Source organism: Tubulanus polymorphus, chromosome 11 (assembly GCF_964204645.1).
Source record: "Tubulanus polymorphus chromosome 11, tnTubPoly1.2, whole genome shotgun sequence".
NCBI classification, from domain to species: domain Eukaryota; kingdom Metazoa; phylum Nemertea; class Palaeonemertea; order Tubulaniformes; family Tubulanidae; genus Tubulanus; species Tubulanus polymorphus.
The window spans coordinates 4,244,638-4,269,260 of record NC_134035.1 but is presented as its reverse complement, the minus strand read 5'-3'; the positions used below and the strand labels follow the sequence as shown (position 1 = coordinate 4,269,260).

General features: G+C 41.1%; 2 protein-coding genes across 2 annotated transcripts in view; one reads left to right on the top strand and one right to left on the bottom strand.

The window, feature by feature from the left end:
- LOC141913079 (uncharacterized) overlaps window positions 1-24,623 on the bottom strand; it is a 39,965-nt gene that overhangs the window by 13,836 nt on the left and 1,506 nt on the right. The gene's annotated exons all lie outside the window — the stretch shown is intronic.
- LOC141913074 (asparagine synthetase [glutamine-hydrolyzing]-like) overlaps window positions 11,249-24,623 on the top strand; it is a 164,671-nt gene continuing 151,296 nt past the window's right edge. Inside the window, exon 1 of the mRNA XM_074804518.1 lies at window positions 11,249-11,258. The gene's annotated coding sequence lies outside the window, so the exon portion shown is untranslated. The remainder of the gene's footprint in view (window positions 11,259-24,623) is intronic.

Here is a 24,623-nt window from a genome sequence, read left to right as displayed (position 1 = left end):
CGATGAAAAACAGAGGACGAAATATAAACAGACATCAAAATTCGATTGATCAGAAATGACGGCGTAGAAGCGATCTTGAATTCGGTTTTATATCGGTGCCGTATCGCGAACCATATGATCGACATATAGCTAACTTAACACATCGATTTTTTATCGGTCTTTGTTAAGCTACAGTCTAAATTTTCCCTATTATCAAAGATATTGTAATGAAGTTCATTAGTAAGAGACCCGTCAATCGGCTAGATAATACATAATCGATGTCTTCAAAAGCGAATCTTCAAACGAATGATATTTAGCGCGCATGTATATATAAAAAATATATATATAATAGTCTTCAACGAGCGCGCGCGCGAACAACCTTTTGTAAATGATAAGAAGTATGACGACGCTCTGTCGTCGCCAGTTTGTATGACAAATTAGCATTTGAAAATGATGGATATAATATCGCGTATAACAGATCCACCTTCAAATACGCGCATTCTAAAAAAAAATTGTCCGTATTCCACGATGGCGCTTATCGCTTAATTCAATGAATTCGCTGCCTTATGTCGAAATAACACACTTCACGTATAGCACAGGCCGGCGTTAACCCCGCGTATTAACGAAAAATGTGCGAAGAGATTACGAAACGTGGATCAAATTATATACGCTTTAATAACGGGATATATTCGCTAGAAAGGCGCGCTGACGTTTAATAAAGGCAACGTAAAGCCCTCACTATTAAGGTTGCGCACGTAATCACATTTTTCCCATGAAGAGAAACCGACTCCTCCGTTCTAATAGGAAAGTGCCTTGTACGCGTTGTCATATACGTCTCGGACTCAGCTCCGCAGTTGCAATTGAGATGTGACTATTGAGTTTAATAATTCCGAATATACTAAATATACCCGACGTCATCACTATAATCATTACATTTAATAATCTTTGTTAGTATTATCATTACGAATAGAATTGTTTATATTAATATCTCTGCACCATGCTCCTGCACTATACACAAGGTTCCAGCGCCTTAATTTTAAGTACAGCCTGTTTGCTTGCGCTGGATCCCTCGTAACCGTATTATGTAATAAATTGAAAAGTAATAACTGTTCATGTGATTGTATATAAATTATTATGGTTTACGAAAAAGAATCAATATTTATCATTATTACACAAAATATCGCAAGTTCACTAGATCCTTCGACTAGAATTTCGCTAGTTCACTTTCCAACAGTACGCCGATCGATGATCCTGTTGCCCTATAGTGAGTCAAAGATAATGACTCCTAGTTCGTTGTCAATAAGTTAACGCCGAGTCAAACTTTTAACTCACAAAACTGTCGCAACCGGATCCTGCCTTCTTTCGCGACATTGGGAACATTTTTAATCATTCGTGCGAGATATTTTTTTGTATGAAACTCGTCCGGCGCACATGGCCACTACACTGGAAGTATCGATTTAAACTGGATCGTAGGACATGTCGGTGGAGAATCCGAGAGCGGATTTGTCTTATAAAAGGTGTCACGTAACCACCATCATCGGGTCCGGCGATACGAACCCTGCTGACGCATTCACATACTGGCATACTGACTTATATAAGAAACTCTCACTGCTGCTGCTGGTGGCCGATAGTTTCTACCTCAAATCCGACCAATACATCGTTAAGCGTCATCTCTGTTCTCGAGCGTTCTGTTTTTCCTCTACGAACTTTTGCGAAGAAAAAACGCCCGGGAGTTCTGTATTCGGAAAAATTAGATTATTGCCGAAAATGAAAAGTGAATGACGCTGGCAAGACATTCGCCGATACCCCAGCCATTTACCATCGGGGGTAAAGACTAATTCACCTCCCTCACACGTCGAAACAGGAAAACTAACTTTGAAAGTTTATTGAAGTTTGAAAAACAGCACATATATTGCTTGATAAATTGCTGACAATTGATAATGTAATTTAAATTATGTAACATTAAGGATCAATTAAGTTATTTTGGATTTAGATACATCGATAATTGTATTGAACCAGGCAACCAGTCTAGCCCCGATATATTGATGACGTAGTGCACATCCATCCTCTCAAAAAGATTATCAAAATTCATAAGAAAATAAAATAAAAGTTGAAGAGAAGAATGAAATATATTCAATTACAAAATAAACGCCGATTTTCACAATAATGTAACTGATATTTCGAAACGCCAATATCGATGGTGTGTGCACATCGACTCACAGAGAACCCTCTTAACACTGTAACGTATATGAATATTATTGTTACGGTTTTTACGGCGTCAAAAAATCTATCGGACATTGACGTCACACTATACGAACTCGTTCGCGTAGCTTTAACGTTGTATTTGAGCGGATGACGACAGCGCCGTCGCTAAATCTAATAATCACAACGCTGCTGGTGACATTTGAAAGAGATTTGCTCGAATCGCTCGACGTTTAACGGAAGCCGTTGTGCATCGACTCGGATTTCAGTCGAGTGTCTTTTGTCTGAATGTATTAGACGCTCCGGCGTTCGTTGTTCGTCGCCCCGATAATCTCATTTCGATGATAAGTTTTTAAAGCCAATCTCCAGCCACCTCACGGCTGGTTTAGCGCGCTGTTTTGATGTACTCGAATTGGACTAGAATACGCGTATAATTGGATGGAAGTCTTATTACGGGCGCGAGTCGCTGCGAGGCGCATTTCTAAAATCTCTAAACTCTAACGACTTGTTTTTACAAGCGTCGATATATAAGCGGTTATTTCGATGGCACTTTCGTTCATCGGATTTCATCGAGTTTTCTTTTCGCGCGGCTCGAAATGGCGTCGAAACTCATATTAAGAACATCGGAAAATGTGTGTTACTATTTCAAAAACTCGTCATCATTAAACTCTTTGAAGTCGAAAAAAAATTTAGGGGTTTAACAAATATTTCGATGTTATAGCGAATGAGTTGATAAGCTGGTATATGGAAGATTAGCCCGTACAAACTCTGGCGTAGAGTTTAAAACCTATTACATACAAAGTTTAAAAAGATTAAAACCGAATTTTATTCATCAAAAATGAAAAACAGAACAAACGACGTTTTGGACTCTTTCTAGAAAGTCAGTAACGTCATGTCTTGTTTTTAACATTTGATAATGAAAATTCGTTTTTAATTTTTTGTGTATATAGTGGGTTTTAAACTGGAAAAGCTGATAAATCTTTCGATTTTTCATTATGGGTTTAGTCTTTGTTTGCGACATACACATCGAAGTTCTACCTCTGCAAACAACTCCGATACGCGGTCATAAGCAATTTTTGCTCGGGTACCCGAGACTTATTACTGCTGAATTGAAATAGAAAATGTATATCAGGCGTGCGAGGTATTGGTAATCGCGTCTGTACGCCGAGTTAACAACCCCCTACTCGAGGAAATATATCCAAAATGAGCGCAATTCAAGCCGCGAAAAGCTGTACGCGTGAAACCTATAATTTACTGCGAAAACTATTTCGCCTCGTCAAAGTCGCTTCATACGCCGCGACTTAAACTTCGCGGAGAAATGGTTTCCGCTTTTTCGATTGATTGACTGACGAGAAATCTGGCGAATAGATGTGATATGAAATCAGGGTTTCTTGTACTGGCGACGTTGACCGCGAGTTCACACGAGCGAGTTCGAATCCGGCACTGCTCACGGTGAGACCGCTCGACCCCGGCCCAACAAGGCGGCATCTACTAGATTAGGAAAAACATTTTGGCTTCCATAGACGAGTGACTGTCTAGTTCAATCGAAGAAACACCCGTTATAAAACTAAGAAAGTTTTGATGCGTTTCGACTCAGTTCTATGAGCCATCTTTAAAACTGAGAAAAATAGACTTCAGTCGAAAAGTCTCCATGGTCTTTTTTCAAAGGAAACACATCTTAATAGCGATCAACCGATTCGTACCCGTGCGTCGTCGCCGTTCAGCAGTTCTCGTCTTGAAACGATTTGCTTGAAATATCCTGTTACTTATTCAAAAAATAAACAAATGAACGCGATCTCGATTTCCGTGCGAAGTCCTTGAAATCGAGATCGTCGACGGGAAGTTTCGACGATTCGTGGTCGATTCCTAAAACGACGGCGGCGGCGGCGACGGCGCGCGTGCCGGTAAAATGTATCAGCTCTCTCTCTCTCTCTCTCTCTCTCTCTCTCTCTCTCTCTCTCTCTCTCTCTCTCTCTCTCTCTCTCTCTCTCTCTCTCTCTCTCTCTCTCTCTCTCTCTCTCTCTCTCTCTCTCTCTCTCTCTCTCTCTCTCTCTCTCTCTCTCTCTCTCTCTCTCTCTCTCTCTCTCCAGAACAGACGATCACCGACAGACGCACAGAGAAACAACACAATTAATTCTGACGAGAAAACCGCGAGTGAAATCGATTCAGAAATGAATTCTGATTCTCGAAACGGCGGATCGGATCTCGAATTGAAGACGAGACGACGATGACGACGATACCGCTCCTCCTCGGGATACGAGCGCGTGATCAAGCCGCCGATGCCCAGTCACGTGTGCGAGCAGCAGCAGCCGAATTCGAAAAACTCTCTCGCGATTAATTGAACTAATATAATATTGTAATCGAGACGCGCGTCTCGAGCCCCCGAGAAACATCCGACACGTCATGAACCGCGGAGACATCGATCCCCGATCACTCGAGCAGACTCGCAATTCAGCAACGACGACAGATAATGAATTCACGAAACCGGTCCGGAAAACCACGAAATGACACTCGAATTTCTGAATATACAAATAGACATCGGATACCGAGATGTTGTGTTTCATACTTCTTCACGAAAGTTTTCTTTTCGTCCGAAACATTCTAAATCGATCGCGGTCACGGCGGGTTAAAAGGTAATGATGATGATGTTGCATTCAGTATCAGAGCTCCCGGGTGACAAGTGGGTTCGAGTCCCGCTGGCTGCTTACAGCGTGCGCGGGCAACATTTCACAGGTTGCGGTCCCGTCGCGAGGTTAAAATGAGCAATCCAATATAGGTTTAGTCTCTGGAACCAAAATCTGAATGATGTTTTTGCATTCTCAATTGGCATTGGCGCCGGCACTTGATATGAATTGAGTTGGTTTTTCGTAGATAACTGTAGGAGAAAACTGTAAGATGATTTTAAAATGGCTCGTGGCATTGAGACAAGTCCCTCAGTCTTTCTTCGATTGCGGGTTTTATTCGTCAGATAAATAAAGTACAGTTATGAATATATAGCGATGAATATATACGCATTGACAAGGCTTCTACTTCACGCGCGCGTTTTCAATTTCATCGCAGACGCGACGCCGAAACCGCCAGACGAATCTAATCGGGCTTAAACAAGAAAATGGGATCTAATCTAATTACCGACACGGGGAAATCTAAACGCGCACTAGCTCGGTTATAGTTTCGTATTCATTTGTTTCCTGTTTCCAATTGCAAGGCTATTCGTTCTGCGACGAACCAGTTCGCGCTTTCGGACCCGCGCAAGATGACAAAACACGTCTTGCGGCGAGGTTTGTCGAATCCAGTCCCGTTTGATTCACACATAGAAGTTCGCGGATAGCAAACACATTCGCTTTTTCGGTTTCCCGAAGTTCATTTTGACAACCTTTGGGGCCAGTTGCGCAGTTCATAGCTTAGCTTTAAGACCAGCCTGGGACCAACTTAGTCCTGTAGGCATTCCAACACTTAATACCAGTCTTAATATTCAAGAGCATTTATTGGACTTAAGTCACGACTGTGCAACTGGGCCCCGAGACATACCGTCTAAGATTCGAGACTACTTTAAGACTTTTCGATGTCATGCGCAGCTTAGCTATTTCAGGCTACACGAAACGTTGACACTAATCTGATGCTAATCTGTAATCGGTCGCTAGGAATGCCATCATATTCCGAGGATATGTATATGCATATACGGGGATTTGGTCTTCGTTCGACTAAAGGTCAGATTCTAATGGACGTTATAACTGTCTGGGGTTACTCGCGAACTTTATACAAAAAAGCTTTATACGCCTTCACAGAAAATCACCTTGATGGCAATTAGCGATCCTATACTTAGCATACGAACAGCCGGTGGGTTTGAATATCGAATACGTCTTGCAGTGATTTGATACGATCCACGCCTCGAGGGCGAATTGCATATTCGATATTCAATTAAAAAGTGGAATGTACGAACCCGCCCCGGGGGGGGGGGATTATCTTCGTATTTTCTTTTTAAATCGTCGATAATGAACTTAAATTCTAATCATCGAAACGATACATTGATTTCCTTTTCCAATAGTTTCCCACGTATTTATATGAACAGTATTAAACTTTCGAAAGCTGATGATTTTTCTAATTTTTTTTTTTTTTGGGGTGGTATCAACAGAGAGTACGATTTCGAACAATTCTTTTCAATTCTTGAAATATAGGGATTGTCCCTCTTATTTACTGGATTGATTTGCGAAAACGAAACGGGGGGTTTGATTTTTTTGATATCGGAAATCGAAGTACTGCAGACATGCACGGAAAGAAGGCAATGTGTACGAGCCTGCGACTAAATAACAAGGCATTTCGGCGAAATTCTACTTATAACGTTACGTACATTGCTAGGAAAAACGAATGAACGAACGGACGAACGCTCACAAATGAAATCAGGCATATTTAGACACTCGGTATTAATTCGGCTGTAAGCGTTAGAAAAGAACTCGTTCGGTCAGGTTCACATTTATGTTCAGCTCTCCGACGACGTTGTTGATGTTTTTCACGTCGGTCTCGATGCGAGGGAACAATCCAGAATAACACTGATAAATGTCCCTGAGTAAACGTGTATTGATCGTGTGCCCACAACACCGACAATCGAAGTAAATACCAAGTAAAAACCGCAGGCATAACAATATCTAGAAACTATCCGCAATCAGCCCACCACCACACATATTCAATAAATTTTTTCTTAACAAAGTTCCAGCCATTTGGCAAATTCGATCGCAGATTAAAAAGTCTCCATCAATTCACCTGGCTCAACAAAAAACAGCTCATCAATAGATATCAAATATTCATCCCTTCGCCCTGAAATATTCAAATCATAGTATGTTTATGAAATAACAGCTATTATAGCATTACTATTTCATGTTGCATTGAAACACCATAGATAAGTCATATGATATTAATATTTCAATTTGTATCATCACCAGGAATAGATGGGAATGAATCGAGTATAGATATGAAAAATTCAAAAAGTGTATTCGTTTAAACAAAGAGGCTCAAACATTGCTGTACTCTCTTGCTGTACGATATTCATAATTTCTATACACAAATATGTGCACGTAAGTGCAAGGTTATGTTGTATTCTATAGTGATCCGTATTGTGTCATTTTTCTTCTTTTTACTTCATTCTATTTTTGTCCTCTTTTCTGGGCTGCTTTCTTGTACAAGCTAACAATTCAAAGCAGCCCTTCGTCAAGTATTATTACATCTTTAATATATTTATTTATTCATTAATTCTGTAAAACTTTCATATGAAAATAAATCATATCAAATCATGTCGTATCCATTTCATCAGGGCTCCTCAACGACTCTGTATAGAGTTACAGCCTTCAGGCTCTGGACGAGTGGCCTTCAGAGTTCATTGCAATATTTTGTGAGAGCAATTATCATATAATCATGTTCTATGAAAATGAAATCAATCAATCAATCAACCAAGCCAGATTGGTCTCAACCGATTCCGGGATTTTCTCCTTTTCGTGAATCGCATAAAACATAGAGACGGATAGTACTTAATAGGTTAACTAGCTTTATCTAATCTGCGCGAGCTTTCGCTACTAATGTACATTAGCTTAATCGGGTAAAATGAGGTCTAATAGAAGTTCGTACGAACGAAGGGGCTGGACAAAGGACAAACCGAGAGGCTGTGCTCGAGTGGAGTCCCACTGCCACAAAACAATAATTTACAACAGATTTAAAGAAAACCGGTGATGATGATAAAAGTGATGGTATCAACAGTATTAACAGCGAGCAATTGAAAAAAAGAAGATGAAGATTACGTATAAGGCCTAATTAAAATCATTATCAAATAATCATTGTAGGATCAGGATTAGGCCTATCTAATAATAGCAATTAAAAAGATCATATAGAGGCATTGACAGTATCGTGATAAAATACTGATTATCGCGATGTCGCCTTCGAACAAACGCCGCGTACCGAAAACAGAAAGCGTCTGACAAGGGAATCATCAGTCAAACTTGATGATGAACAATCGTCTTCAAAACGTCGGCATTTCTGCCTGAACTGTATATGATGTGTATATATTCTACAGCCGAACACAACAGACGCGGCGCAGATATACCAGACACGAGGGTTAGAGGTAGGCGAGGAGAGCGTATCAGAGAAAATTCGTTGAGACAAAGGCGATATATCATGTCGAATAACGAGAGGGGCAGCGAGCCGTTAAAATGATAAAAAGCTTTTTTTTGCCTTTGACCGCGGACGGGGCGGAAATAAACACGACTCTGTTCGATGATAATGCCGCTGTACCGGGAACAAACGAACACGAAACATAAACACGTAAAAGGCGAAGAGTTCAGAAACGCGGTACGAGATGTTTCGGTACGAGATGTTTAGTTTTTATCGGTCAGATTTACTTGGCTTTTTTTCTAAATCTCTCAACCTCAACGCACTGCGATCAAGCATACACGACCGTTCATACAGTCGGCATTTACTTTTTAACAATAGCAGAAAATCTTTCCAACAATGCGGGACCTGTAGGACCGCCTCAAAATGGCGCCTGGAAACTGCAAACTTCCCTATTCTTCTCAGAATAATGACCTTTTTAAGAAGCGCGGGGGCTTGAATATGGCCTCTTTAAACGGACAGAATTAAACGAATTTCTCGTCACCCTGATTAATTTCATACACTTTTCAAGTATGCATGTTTTTACTTGGTAAAAATTGTAACCACTTCATCAAGTTAAAGTAAAGTCCAATTTTACTAATTTACAATCGCTTAACTCAAGTAAAGTCTCAGTTAAATAATAAAGTTGATCGACCGAACAAGCGGCAAAACGACCACGTTACCCGTATAAATATAATTACTAAACCTTTGTTGAGACGGATAAATATTTGAAGGCTCGATTTATCTGAAGAATGCGCTTTCGTTACTAGTGTATGCAGAGTAGCTTCATCAGGTAAATCGTAAAATGGCTTCATCGGGTAAACGACGAATATCTCATTTGAATAGATGAAGTTTAAAAATCGAGTTCACCTTTTAAAGGTACTATTGTTCTCTTCAGCTTGATACCGATCTTGCGCACCAGGTTGACACGGCTCCTCCTCAAACACTCCCACATGTAGGTGTTTATCACAAGAGTATTCGTTACAGCCGGCGGTAAACAAACGCGCGTAAATGTCGATTCTATTACGAGTCATAAATGACGATGAAAAGACGCGGATTAAATTCAGCAGCGGCAGCGGCAGCGGTAGCGGTTTAATTCAAACGGCGATATTTCATTCTATAGCGATTTTTAATCCGTTCGTTTCTAATTCGTTTTATGAAAATCATTCAGGCGCCTCGCGCTCGCGAGTATAGAAACGACGCCTCCGTCGTCAGTCGCGCTTTGTATTTACTTGTTGAATTGCGAACAAGCCGTTTTTTTCAGTTCGCTGTTCTTATCTAATCAGTTTCTATTCCGACGGGTATTATAGATATATAATATATTAAATAAAACTCGCAACCCGTACTCGGTGCCGCGATGGGGGATGGATGGATGCACGTCATATCGATAATATCAAGGCTGTCAGTATTATAATATCACCCCGGAGTGCCGTTACTCGGCATTCAAAGTTCAGCATTCGATTCGAAATATACAACTACAGAAGCCTAATTATAAGCTTAAGATCGAGAGCAGCCGTAAGTTCCTCACTACCTATAGTTTAGGTAACACAGCTAGTAACCAACACAGCTAGGGAACTTTTATGAATATTGCTGCCCGCAGTTACGAACCATTTACTTATACGAACAATTGTAAAATGAATAGCTATAATTTTGGCATGAAAAGCACAATTTCCTATTTTGTGTTATAAATAAAACCCACGCCCAAGGCATAAAAAAGAATCCGAAATGTTGTCTCGATCTCGTATGGACATTTCGACTATATCTTTATATTCATCTCAAGATTACTATATACTTTGTCGAAAGACCATCGATGAAACGCTCCGAGTCCGTTTTGTAAAGCTGGCATAAAACACGAAGAAAGAAAAAAAAAGAATCAGAAATGTTTCCTGGAGCTACGTTTCGACTATTCCTAATATAGTAAACCTGAGGCCAGTTGCTTAAAGATTGGTTAGAGTTAACCAGTGGATAGTGACAATGATAAGTTTATTGTTACTATGGTATGTATCCGTTGATTATCTTTAACCAACCTTTGAGCAACTGGTCCCTTGCTTTACTCGGACACGGCCAAAACTCGGACTTTCGACAAAGTCGCACAAAAACGAAATCATTTTTCAGGCTTCCTTACGTTATTTCCTATCCTCAACTCGGACTTCGCTGCTTACCTCGGACTGATTTTGCCGGTTAGAGTTTGTCCCGAGTTTGGCGAGGGTCACACTGTAGCCATCTTCAGGAATACCCATTGTATTGGGTCTTATGTCGAAGATCGTCACTGAAGTTGAACGAAGTTGAACTATAAAAAGATCTACGCACACCAGTATCATCGGGCAAAAACCCCGAACCATCAATAAAAGGAAATTGCGAAACATCGCGCCGAACTCGACGGCGTTGATGGCGATTCGAACCATTAAACATTCGCCTAAAAGATACGCGCAGATATTTGTCGCGGCGACACTATCAGCGGAAAAGCCGGCGGCGGTGGCGGAATTTTTTTCGCAAGACATCGGCAACGAGTCACGAATCAAACAGAACCCGTTATTATACGGGCCAACACCAGAAGCGCTGCAGTCTCGACCGAGTCCCCGGCGTTTACGAATACGTGCGTAATAGATGTGTTTTTATAGCGGTTTGAAGACTCGCGAGAGACGAGTCACGATCGGTGCATAAATCAGAAAGGTCTCCGCGCCGATCAAACGTGCTTTACGGCTATTTTCCCCGCGCACGGAGGTCGTTGTTGTCCGGTCACGCAAACAGCAATTGTGCAATTTTTTACACATTTTATACGAAATAGCCTAGATTTTTTTTACACAGTTAAAGTAATTGAATTGCAATAGACGACCCGCAACTATCGATATTCAGTTCTAAACCCTTAGCCAATGGCGGATTAGAACTGTTAAAGTATGCCTTAAATTTTCATCGAGAATCAAACCTTTTTATATCTCACATTCCTTTCAAGGGTTTCAGTGAACAAAAAGTCGTACGTTTTCAGAATCTCGAGCTTGTTGTCGTTTGTGCAAATTGTTATCTATTTCTCAAATGGATAAATTGATCTGATTGGAATTACAATAACTATCTTAAGACAATCATTAGGTATCATAGCAAAATCAAACGATTCGAATTTAGCAGATGGATAGCAATGCCCGGTATCGAGCACCGCTTTTATTGGATCTATAAGGCTATATATACATTAAGTGAACAGCGAAATACCGAATATCCATTTATTTAACGTAAGAACGCGATGACAACGTCACTTTTTTCCGAATCGCGCGAAAGTAAATTAAGGCTGGAAATGCATCACACAGGTGTTTCTGTGCTCCGCGTACGACGAAACGAAAGCGTCGTTTCGATAATTGAAATTGAAAGTCGCAATTAATTCGCGCAGGACTCGGCGAGTGACACGACGCTCGCCAGGTACACGCGGAGTGTCACGCTAAATCTTCGCCTACTTGAAATAGTGCCGTCCGTATACCTGGTTATCGATAGCGAAAATATGAAAGGCCAAGGCGAAAAGAGCTATCTAGTAGAAGATTAGCAAGTTTCACAAGACGTTTAACCCAATGAATACCGCGGTGCAAATATATACCTCAATATACCGGAGTACCTTTTGAGGTGAAATTAGGGTTCCTCATTTTGGATGTTCATGTGATATAAACCCTTTGAGAAACCGGGGGTACTTTATGGTATGATATACTCCTCCGGGGATACTGGGCAGTCATTTTAAAGGGTATGTCATACCCTAGAGGTACTCTCCGAGGGTTCGTTTGTGTTGTTACCTTGACTAATGAAGATTCGTAGAGAAGCCGTGTTAACCGGGTGTAGAAAGAATACAACGAGACGAGTAGTACTTAATAAGTTAACTAGTTTATTAGACGCACGAGCTTTCGCTACTAGTGTATAGTAGATTCATCTCTCATTCACCCGATGAAGCTACTATACATTAGTAGCGAAAGCTCGTGCGTAAAATGAAATAGTTAACCTATATAGTACTACTCGTTTCGTTACTTATTCTTGACTAATGAACGGGCCACAGGTTTTTTGAAAATATAGATCATAAAAAATGTCGGAGGTTGTTTTGAGAAATTATGGAAAATCGAAGAATATTATCAGGTCTTCTATTTCGAACTCAAATATTCGATTACCAGCTTTCGGCCACTTCACGTTTTCAACGAGGAGGACAATTTCACATATTTTAAGTTTGAATACTGTTTCGCGAAACCGAACCTATAGGGCTTTATCGAAAAAAAATATATCCTTAAGATAACGAACAATGAGAATTAATTCCGAATTAATCTATCGGGCCTACTGCGGATTTCGTTGACATTTGATATTCGTTTAATTACTTTATTCCATTAGACGGTTAGACAGTCGGATGGGCGATTGCGTATAAGCGCTGGCGAGTGGTCTTCCCGTATTCGTGACATCGTATCCCTTAATTCATTAACAATGATAATCAAGCCGCACCAGTGATAATAACGTTTCAATGCACACACAATGTCCGGACTGCACCCTTTAATTTCTTATTAGAAATTTAAACACATTTTTCTAATGGTTTATATTTTTCCCCTCACAACCAACTTATATCATTTCTCTGCAATCTTAGTTAAACTCCAATGCACTGTAATTTAATTTGCTTAGTTCGCAGTTCTAGGTTGTAATACCCCTAGTTTTCTTCACTCTTGGTTACTAAATTTGTCTCTTCGTTCTTGGCATATATGATTTTCTCATATTTTTGTTAACTGAAGATGACTTTTAGGCCATAGTCGAAACGTCGAATCATTAATCATCAGCTTCGAGGACACTTTTCGGACCCATCTTTCTCGTTATATCATCAGTTTGAGATTCTCTATATATTTCCACACTTTTCCTACATCTCCACATTTTCCTTCCTACAAAAAGCTCCTACAAAATTCCTACATTTTTTTTCTTTTAATCAATTGGCATCATACATTGATTCGAACGCCCACACGAACGCTAATCCGTTTTAAGGCTAATGTAGGTTTTGTGAAAGATTTTTCTATCGAATTCAACAACTTGAATATCGGGTTATTCTGAGAAATAAGATCGCCGATTTAATCAAAATTCTAAGAACATTAAAAAATGATGAACGAATATTCTTAAGAATTATTTCATTTCTATATAAAATCCTATTTGCCCGATAGTTTTCAACCAAAGTATTCGCGATAATTCCGAACAATTTCACGCAGACATTTCCTCTGACAGAATTATGGAGAAGCCTTACGGTGAAATATCAGTATCTACAGCCGTGGTCGTGGAAATCGACGAAACGCATTTTTAATTCCCATTAACAGAAGTCACGACCGCGACGCAAGCGACGAGCATTTTGCTAAAATCTTTATTTCACGACATCAACGATGAAATCAGTGACTCTTACAGTAGATTTAGGCAATCTGTACAGAAGCATAGCAACTGGACGGGTAGGTAACTCGCTCGCTAGGTAAAAACAAATTCACCTATACATGATTACGGTATATAAGTTCGCACCTAACCAGTACCTCAGCATATCGGTAGGTGGGCATCATCTCAAAACTTCGGAATACATCAATTTCAATGTCTAAGAAGCTGAGCAGACACTTAGTGAGCTCATGTTCTTCTGGTGTAAACTTCTCCGAGGCTCCAACCTAACGAGGCTGCACTCAAAGTGAGGTAATCATCCCTCACACAGAAAAGATCTTCGGCGATGAGTAACGGTGAAAACTTCATTTTCGAAAATTTTTTCGAATAACCCTGTTTTTTCACATTGCAGTTCAATAGTACTAAAGTTCTGTGGTTACTGGTTGTGAAATAGCCAGATGTAGGGATAGGGGAGGGATGTGGGGCGAAAGGGGGGGGGGCGAGAATCCTAGATTCACACTAGATATCGAACAAGCCTCATTTGATATATGTATGATTACCGGCAGGTTCAAACACGATTACCCGATATCTATATCAAACTAACACCCGGGCAATGATTATATCTTCTATACGACGACGAAGTCTTGTGTCTTATTGACTTCCTATATACGTCATATTATAGCGGTCCCCTTCGATCAACGATAAACTCCGTCGTTCGACGCCGTCGCATCGCCGCGCTAAAAAAAATCCGGTGTCAGGTCGATGTAGAGGAAGCCGAGAGAGCGGGGCGGCAAGATCACCGCGTTCGCGCACGTTTTCCTGCAGATTAATTGCTGCGTATATAGCGAACAGCGATAGATCAGTGTTGGTATAATCCCGAGATATCGGCTCTAACTTGTCGACGACGACGAGTCGATATGTCATCGACGTCGTCGGCTTCGTCGACGTAAAAAGTTCCCCCCCGAACGATATCGGGCCGGGCGGTAAGATAACGCCGCTCGCAGGTTTTTTTTTAACCCCGGTTGGACGGTAGAGAGAAACACTTGTCGGGAATCGCTTCCGCGAGTTTTTTTTTCTCTTATTCCACTGCGGAGCTTCGTCGCGAGTAGGAAATACTGCGAGATGTCAGGTCGACGTAGATACCAATAACGTTCGACGCTGGGAAATCATGGGAATGGGGAATGAACCGCGACGCATGATTTCATAATAGAAATAAAACAATTTTTGCGATTGATAGATACCACAGGCTAAGAGTTTTTAGGGTGCAATAAATACTGTTCGATGTACGCCTAGTATTGTTGACAAATTAGTTTGACATGTAGTACAAACTGGTAGTCGTCACGCCCATTCACTTTCAACATTTATTTCGTACGGTCTAAATATTTCAAAACGAAAGAGTTAAGATTTTTATTCATTCGTTATCGCATCAAAGCGTTTTTTTCTGAAGTTTGTAAAGTCGGATTAGCGAGGCTGCTGTAGCTTTACGGTTGTTGATTGACGAAGCGAGTTCTTCGCGTATAGAGTCGGCCGCGTTTCTCGGGGATCGATCTGATTAAGATGAATTTTAGGAATTAAAAGCATATCAATTCGTCCCGTCGTTTGAATTAATCACCACCCGAGGATTAAAACCCGTTCGAGTCGTTATTCACGAGCGCGTCGCGTCGTCCGCTGACGTCTGGACTAGTCCGCCTCGTGAAATACGGCGTCGTCAATGGGGATAGTATATAGTGCGGTTAAAGATGACGGCTCGAACTGCGCTACGTGACGCGTTCATAATCTGTTGCATGTCACGAGTAATAACGCGCCGCGCTGCCTTAAACTCGTTCGGCTATCATCGGTTATCATCGGGAACATTAGGAAAAATAAAGGATAACGGATCTGGCCGCCTCCTTAATCCCTGAAGGCCACGATACTAGGTAAACAAGCCCCAGGTTGCACCAGGACACTCTGAATTTCAAGTTTTTTTAATGTTCCTTGGTAACTTTTTGTTGGAAGTCAAAATCAAACAATGCCATTTTTCATTTTCGGATTACGGATTTGATCCAATAGAACAACACTGTCGCTCTGCGATTTGGTTTTGTGTGTGATATCTAAAGATGACGTGTGGCAGTAGAAAAAATCATAAATGTTTATTTTCATCTCCATAATTATGCTTTGAAATTGAGGGGTCACCCTATATGAATAATTTTTTCTAAACTTAGAGATCGGAAATGCTCGTCGGCGGATCCGTAATCTAACTTATCAAAAAACTGCCTAATTTATACCCTTATAATTTTACCGCACTTGCTTGGAATATATCATTATATCCGAATGCGAGATTCGCGATAAGAACCAAGTAATTCGAGTAACAGACCCGGCCGCGTTTAAAATGCAAATTTACGCAAAAATGACATCTCTATATCCGTCATACGATACGCCAGGTAAGACTTAGAGTTTTATTTCCGTTCTCGCCGCGCAACGGCTGAATTCCGCGTTCAAGCAAAACTAATGTCGCGAATGTCGACGCGTCATACGATACGCGGGAACCCGTCAAATAATCGTCCGATATCGTTTCCCATCGTGTTCTAGAGGATGGCGTGTATATATGTACAGACGATTTTTTGAGAAAGTTTCGCTTGTCGCACGAGTGGGCGAAAGTTTCGAACGCGATGACTGACCATTTTGAAAGTTTATATTGACCTCTTGAAAATCAAGCGTATATCATAATGCGCGCGTTGATATACAATGTTAAGTAATATTCTATAGAATAACTTAATACTGTCGACATCTTATGAATTAAGGGGCTTGGATATCTCTTAACGACATATTGTAATTTACCGACGAAATAGATTATCATAACTGTAATTGTTACTGTAACTATTGTTACTGTTACTGTTAATGTTACTATTATTATCATCATTACTATTATCGTTATTGTCAAATGTATTGCTAACATTTGTCCTTCGAACAAAAGCATTTACAGATACCAAAAGATCAAGAAATAATCCAGAAAGTAATACGTAATAAGAATGAGTAATTATTTAACTCGGTGTAAAGATGAATTCATTTCTAATGAGAAAACCCGAGTCAAATATCAACTCACAATTGCGGAACTGTGAGCTTCGTATTTTTGTTCGACCATCGCGAAAATAAACGAGATTTCGCTCTCGACTCGGCGGCGAACCGTCGCGTGTACGGTCGAGAGCGCTTATTGCGATATTAGCGGGAACGCGTAGAGACAATAAAACTGATAATATCTGCCCCGGTAACTAGTAACAGTTAGAAAGGTGTTATTGTATTGTGTAAACGACGATATTGCTGCTACATTGTTTAGTATATACTGTCATTGGTGAACGATGTGGCAATGGAGCGACTGACAATATTCTTATATTAACGAACGGCGCTTATCTGAGAATTACGAAAGTATACGGTGCATTATTGTTACCATCTGCAAACACTAGAAACGACTTAAAGCGTTGTCCAGAATACCCCGTACTTCCCGCTAGCCTTCGGGCCATCGCCTCCGTCGACCAACTTAAGAAGCAATTAAAATGCTTCCTTTTTAATGAGGCATTTCATCACAAATGTTAAGATATGATTCTGATATGTGAGATTTTTATAATACGTAATAGAATACGTGGAATGATCGCCGAACAATGGTGTCTGTACTCACCAGTACCACCTCGTTTACAAATACTAAACCATTGCTATACATTTACCGAATAATTCAATCAAAATGAAACTGTCAGAGGGAAAGCCCGTCCATTGATGCTTTTGAGCGTTATTTTAAAACCGACCTCTTTACAAGAACATTTTGAGGCGTGATTCTCTTTTTATACCCAACTAATTTCTCAATGATTGTATTATCGTATCTTATGAATATCATGATTCTCATGTTTCGATACTTCGTAGAGCGCCGTGAATGAATTCAATTAGTTTTCTAAGATAATAGATTAGGATTATTATTATCATCATTATTATTATTATCATTATCATTACTATGATGAATTAACTATTCTGAACTGTTGAATGTTGGGTTTTTATCATTGTGACCTTTAATCGCTCGAACTTCCAAGCGACATTTTCATTTTTTCAAGAACAGAAAAGTTTCTATTATTTCGGGGCGGACATTTTCGGAAACGCAACGATTAATTCCGTGTGTGTGTTGTTTTTTCAAATCAAAGAACATAACGTCAAACGACGTCTAACGAGGTCTATGGCCAACGGCGGCGTCGGGATCGAGAGATCCGCGGTGACGCGTATTTCGCGGAAAGCGGGCGTTATTAACTTCCGCGCGAAAATGATTCAATTCGGGGGCGATTCGGTAAAGCTATCGCGATAAATAACTACATTTACCTTTCATCCCTTTCATTGAGTTAGGTTAAACGCACACACACTATACGTCTCGGCGAGAGTTGTGATTTTGTTTTCCTTTCACCGCGGGAGCGCACCGATTGGCGGCGACGCGCTGCACCATGAAATGAAGTTGTTTCATATTGTGCTCCGGTGGCGAGATGGGTTTCTTTGATGAAATTACGAAGCCCGATTCGCCACGTCAACACGCGTTACGTGCGCGACGAACGCACCGAACGGTAGGAAAATACAGAATTGATACCTTATACTTCTGGTTACCCCTCTACAGCCTTTTTGGTTTTCTGACGCCGTAAAAACCGTAAAAACAATAATGTTTACATCGATACAATATACCTATTCGTTATTCAAGGGGTTCCGCGTAAGTCGATGTGAACTACGTCATCGATAATGGCGCTTCGAAATAACAACTACGATCGTAAATTTTAGCGTTTATTTTGTAATTAAAAATATTTCATAATTCTTATATTTCATATTTTTAATGGTCGGAGCTGATAACCGTGAACGCGCTACATAGTTCGGTCGTAACGCATTTCACATTGTCGGCCAACTTAAAACTGTAAGTCCGAACTACAACGACCGCGCTCAATCCGATTATTTCCGGACTTCAGTTCCGACTAACCGACGCACGATTTCACACGCGTCGCAAACAGTCGAATACATCGCAGCGATGAGACCGAAGTTTGCAACAGGCGTCCGTCATACCCTCGTAAGAGTGTCGATGATGATTTCGATTTCATTAAAATACAATACCCAGCGCCATAATGCATTGATTCGATAAATACCGCGTTATAAATATAGAGAATGGTTTATTTACACAAACGACTCTAAACGAGCTTCGTTTCGCCGAACGCCGGCGTCGTTTCTGTATTTGCGCCTCATTTACTTCGCTTCGTTCGGCGTCGGATTTAACGTTATTGTTAAAATTTAAATAAATGACTATTAATGTTTAGTTTATAATGGAACGCGCGGGTCTTTATCTGCGCGTTGTGAGCGAATGATACGGTGGCCGGGTTTCGTTTTTTTTTTCCGCCGCCGCTGCTGCCGCTGCCGAGTTCGATCAACCGGTAGATATAATGCGGCATTGTTTAGCGGGAAGATGCGGCCGGGGCCAAATTGATATGATTGATAACCGGTGTCGTTTTGTTTCGTGACAGCGGATCGAGAGCTCTTCCCTCTCATCTACTCTCTGTCGCTTTGTTTGCGCTGGAAATAGTTAGCACAATGGCTGCCGGTGTTAATGACGGTTTTAGCCGCAGCCGCAAAACGGACAACGTATACCGTGAAACCTCGACGCTCGAACTGATTGTGACGTAGCGAGTTGCGCTGGTCGATTAATCAAAATCGTGATTTAAAACGTGGGAGAGTGGATTCACAATCGTCATAATTATTGCGAAAAGACAAATCATCCGTGTATGCGGATTCTGTTTTCCGCACGTAACCCGAGCGAATATGCAGACCATCATGCCGACTAGAAATTAAGAACGAAATCAGTGTTCGTTCGCGAGGCTAAAATATACGACTTTGTATACATAAAGGTTCTAGTACCAGGCGCAGATCCAGGAGGTCTCGAATGTTGTTTTGAGTAACCTTTTTCCGAATGAACTCTTAAGTTTCTACTGCCTCGTTATAAGGAATCTCATAAACTTCTCTATCGATAGGTTAAGGCCACGTTTTTTCTTTGCTCGAAAATGCTGTAAAGTACATCTTACACGTCCGCGAATTTTCAAACGCGACGCCTGAATTCTGTGAAATCGATCGTCGATCAAACAACTATATCAGTACTTCGATTTCCGATTTCAAAATCAAACCCCCTGTTCGCTCCCGGCAGGTGTGGTTGGTGGGTTGTAAAGGGGAAACGAATCAAAAAACAAATCAAACGAAATCTATACCGATCAAATACGTAACAGGGTGAATCCCAATTTTAAGATTTAAGGAAAACATCTCCAAAATATTCCTTTTTACCGATCGGAAATGGTCTTGAATGTGTTACAAGACTCTCGAAAGTAGTCCTATGATCAGCATCAAATTAGCCCCTCACGAGAATGGTCTGTAGCCGCTGTCGGCGCTTTTACATTCGGTGCCATCAAACCTATAGCCCTCGCCGATATTTCATTTCTTGATTTCCCTCACGCATTGTACATCGGTGTCATAGTCGACAACCTTATACGTTGATATTAACGACTGATATATAAAAGGAAGATCACTTATCGGGGTAGGCGGGGGGGGGGGGGTTGTAGTTATAACCACGGAGGACAACAATAGCCCGTATACGTCTTGACGTATCGATCTAAACATATCAGATATTAGAACACGTTAATAATCAGCGTAACTCACACGCCCTTTATCCGTCCGTACAACAATCCACGATCAATTCACAATCCATTCACAATCAATCGTAAATCTATATACATACTGCCATTTCATTGGCTGAATAAGTATTTTTAAATACATTTCTCTCCGAAGCAATCGTGTGGACATTCGTTTTTTGCAATCTTATTTCATCGCACAAATTCGCCTAGATACGTTATTTCTAACAGAATGATCTCGCCGAAATAAGGAAGCTAACATCTAGTTCCAGAATTATCATACGGAAATTTTCTTCGCAATAAAAGCAATGTAGCATACAGCATATTATATACTCCGTTATTATGATCAGGATGATGAACATATTCCTAGTAAACCTAATTCTATCTACTTTGTGCAAGGTCGTATGTGAATTATCAACATACGTTACTTCACAGAATCTGGCTGATAACTTTGCCTCATGAGGCGTAAACCTATTCTCAGTGTGTATATAGGTATGTTTATGGCGCTAGTGGGTAATAACGGGTGACGGATGAATACCCCAACTAACGGAGATAAATTGGTCAAAGAATTGAGGCAAGGGACGCTAAGTGGCCGATGGAGGTAACGATGGTCGATCACGGCGACGGTTTGCAAGACAGGTCGACAGTCACAGGACAGCCGTTGTGTCGGCACCAATCGTAGGCCAGTCGTGGTGTTGTGTTGGTTTGCAAGACAAGTCGACAGTCACTGGATGATCTCGGTGTCGATGTCAGTAGTCGTGTCGGTTTGCCAGACAGGTCGACATTTAGAGGTCGGTTACAGTGTCGGCTCGCTAGATGGGTCGACAGCCAGAGGACGGTCGAGGTGCCAGTGACAGTTTCAAGTCGGTCGCCGAGTCCCTTCGTATCCCGCAAAAGAAATTGCGTAATAACCTTCGCCCAAATGATTCACGTCTCATTCGCGTTGCTGATTGGCCTCATCTTCGAGAGAGAACTAATCCACCAGGGTTGCGTTATTAACATCGTTTTCTGTTCGTTGCGTAGTAAGGACCGGCGTTCGGGTACTTTACATCCGCGCGCATGTCCACGCCGCGTCGAGTCGTTTGATGAGAGAGCGCGGAGGTGAGCGAGCGCCTCTCGGATTCTGTCGACGCAGCGCCGTGGCTGCGGTGATGCTCATCACAAGACTCGGTGACAGATTAATAAGTTGATTAACGATGAAAGGCCGAACTGAATATAACCGTATCGCGTGCGCGACATCCGGATTATCCGGTACTAACGCATCGCTAGTATATTCCACTTTAAATTGTAGATAATCGCGTTTGAAGGAAACGTCGCCCTTGAGTGGCGCGTAGTGCGCATTATGCGCCAGGTAACTAACTACGAGTCGTATACAACGACCCGTAAATATTCGACGTCGAATCACAGTCACCTGCACGATCGACGAAATGATTCGACACGCGACTTGATAAAATGTTTTGATCAAAATAATGCGTGTCTTCCGAGTATTTCAATTCGAATATAACCGTACATCAAAATGTGCCAGATGCATTAACTGTACTTAAAGTTTCGATAAAACCGAATATTTATAGCTCAAGGATTTCGGAACCGTGCAGCGAACACTGCAACAGTATAATATGACGCAGCCATGTTACACCAAACAGTCAAATATGAATAAGTTGAATATAACAATATGTTGAATAAATGGGGCCAGTTGCTGAAAAGTTGGTTAGACTTAACCAGTGGATAGTTGACGTATATTGACAATGAAAGGTTCATTGATACTATGGTATTTATTTGCCAGTTATCTTTAATTACCTTGGAGCAACTGCAGCCCCTGTAGTTTATAACGCGAACAAGTTTAACCCATAAACGGTTATGTGCGAATAGTCTTCCTCGTTGAAAACTCAAAGTTACCAATAACAATCAAACCAAAAATTCATCAACAAACATTTCGTTTTAAACAGTTTCAACGAAGTATTTTTCATATTATCTATATACAAGTCGAGAGGCGCTTAAGGCTATAATAATGAATTATTTTGATTACTACAATCATCGTTATGATTATCACGATTTGACGTAAGGAAGTGCCGAAGTCGGGCGATTTTCATAATTCATAATTTCTCCACACGCTTCCTATTGACCCTACGCCTACCTGACCATAGTATGAACGATAGACCGTTCGGAAACCTATCAAATATTCAGCAGGAATCGCGACAAACTGGGGGCTCTTCCTCACGTCACCGCGGTTATCAATATTTAAATCACACCCGACCGCTCGAATTCGCGAATAATATAATCTCGAAATTCAATCTGACCCGGGAATATGCGTGATCGTTATTCGACTGTAGTTACGCGGCCCAACTCGAACTGAACAACGCATCTTTCTGTAATAAACATCTTCTTTTTTAATTCCTCGCTCATTCACGCCTTCGGATTTTCCATCACGCTTCGCTAATCGCTAATTTAACGATTGCGCCGCTAACTTTCCCTCGAGGAATAATTCGAAACGTTCCGACGACGTCAGTTCCACGGTTTCTCAATCCGCGAAACTATATCGTATTCTTTCCGTCTCAAGTATTAAGAATTTCTCCGCGACGCGCGCGCCTCTCCCATTTCCCCGATTCCTCGCGCCCGCGAGAGTATTATGCGAATGAAATATCTATTTCAAATTGAAAATGTCGAGTTTAAACCTCGTTGATGTCGAGCTATTCGGAGCGTTAAGAAGGAAGCGAATACATTAGAGAAGCCGCTGTGTGTCTTTGTACTCGATGCGACAAACGCGCGGAATACGGAATTCGGGTTCGTTTTTTACTGATAAAACAATATAGCCAACATCCGGCATCATGCGTTCACCTTCCTGAATATTTACCACGGGTTCTAAAATGTCACGCGTCCTCTATTAAGATTTCTGCAATACCTTTCGAACTATAGACATCGATCTTGCAACTTTCATGTTACGTGTTATACAAAATATGGTGGCAATTCATTATATCAATATGGCCAAATTTAGTGATTTAGGGGGATAGATTACTCAGGTTTAATAGCCGCTTACCGAGATTAGCACAAGGTTTGACCAGGTTATTGTTCCACCAAGAACCTTAGTGATTCTTCTGATGCACCACAGGTGTACTCGGATCGGATAGAGCGACGAAGATCACTGTGGAGACAGCCACACTACAGGACTGGGCGAAGTTATTGTTTGAAGAAGAAGATAGGTTTTGATAATACTAATGATGATAATAGATATTGTCATTTATATAGCGCATGTGTCCTAGTAAGTTCAAAAAGTGCGCTCCAAATTTTGTATTATTATCCCCAGCCTATAACTCTATTCCATTTATCAGTCATCTCTCCCTGGGGAGTAGTAACATCCGAGCAGCTGCTGGAGGCGCTCAGGAGTCATCAGGCCAGGTACCCATTTAGCGCTAAGAACCGGTTTTTTTTAGCTCAAGATGACTAGCTAGGTCTAAGCGTGGTAACCAGAAATGCAAATACAAAGATTCATTTCCGATAACATTTTGGTAGCATTTTAAACAATAGCCCAGGTTCCGGGGCGTATTACTACTATAGCCGCGATCACACGGAGACGATTTGGCCCGGGCCAAATTGGGACGGATCCAAAAACCAAAAACGCTCGAGCCAAAAACGCTCGTATGATCGCGGCTTATCTACCGTTTCAGGGGAAACTATTGCGTAATACGAAATGAATGGCAATGGTTGCCGAGCAGAAGCGGTCGTTAATTTATACATCGTAATATCAGCGCCGTGTCCGCTGACTAAGTCCTCCGAACGGTCCAACCGGCAGTCCGTCGTCCCGCGAGTATACGCAAATGAAATCCGGCTGGATTTCAGGCGTTGATAGCCTGTCGCGTTATCGGCGATCCTTTAATGTTTCATTAGGTGTATCGCGCGCGTTTTTGACCGGTTCGATAATCCGCTCGATTGCGCGTCTGGATTAAGTCCAGATGCCGACGTAACGATCTCAAAAACGACACCGTCAGAATAATTCATATCCCCCGCGCAACGCGAGGAGATAACGGTCATTTCGTATAGTTTCACCCGTTTTGCTTCGACATCGAATTCATGCCCGATGTTCGTAGAACTTGTAATTTTCATAAGATTATTTTCAACCTTTTGTGAAAAGAGCTTTGAGATTTTGTTCATGTAAAGCGCAATAAATTACTATTATCAATATCATTTTGCGCGGTAATGAAATGCGCTTTAAGAAATTACCTTTTAAAGCTGAAACCAATTTCTTTGCTCATTACGTATTAAGTTGTTTATTTTCTCTAAATTTTGTACGTAGGTTTTATCGAAAAG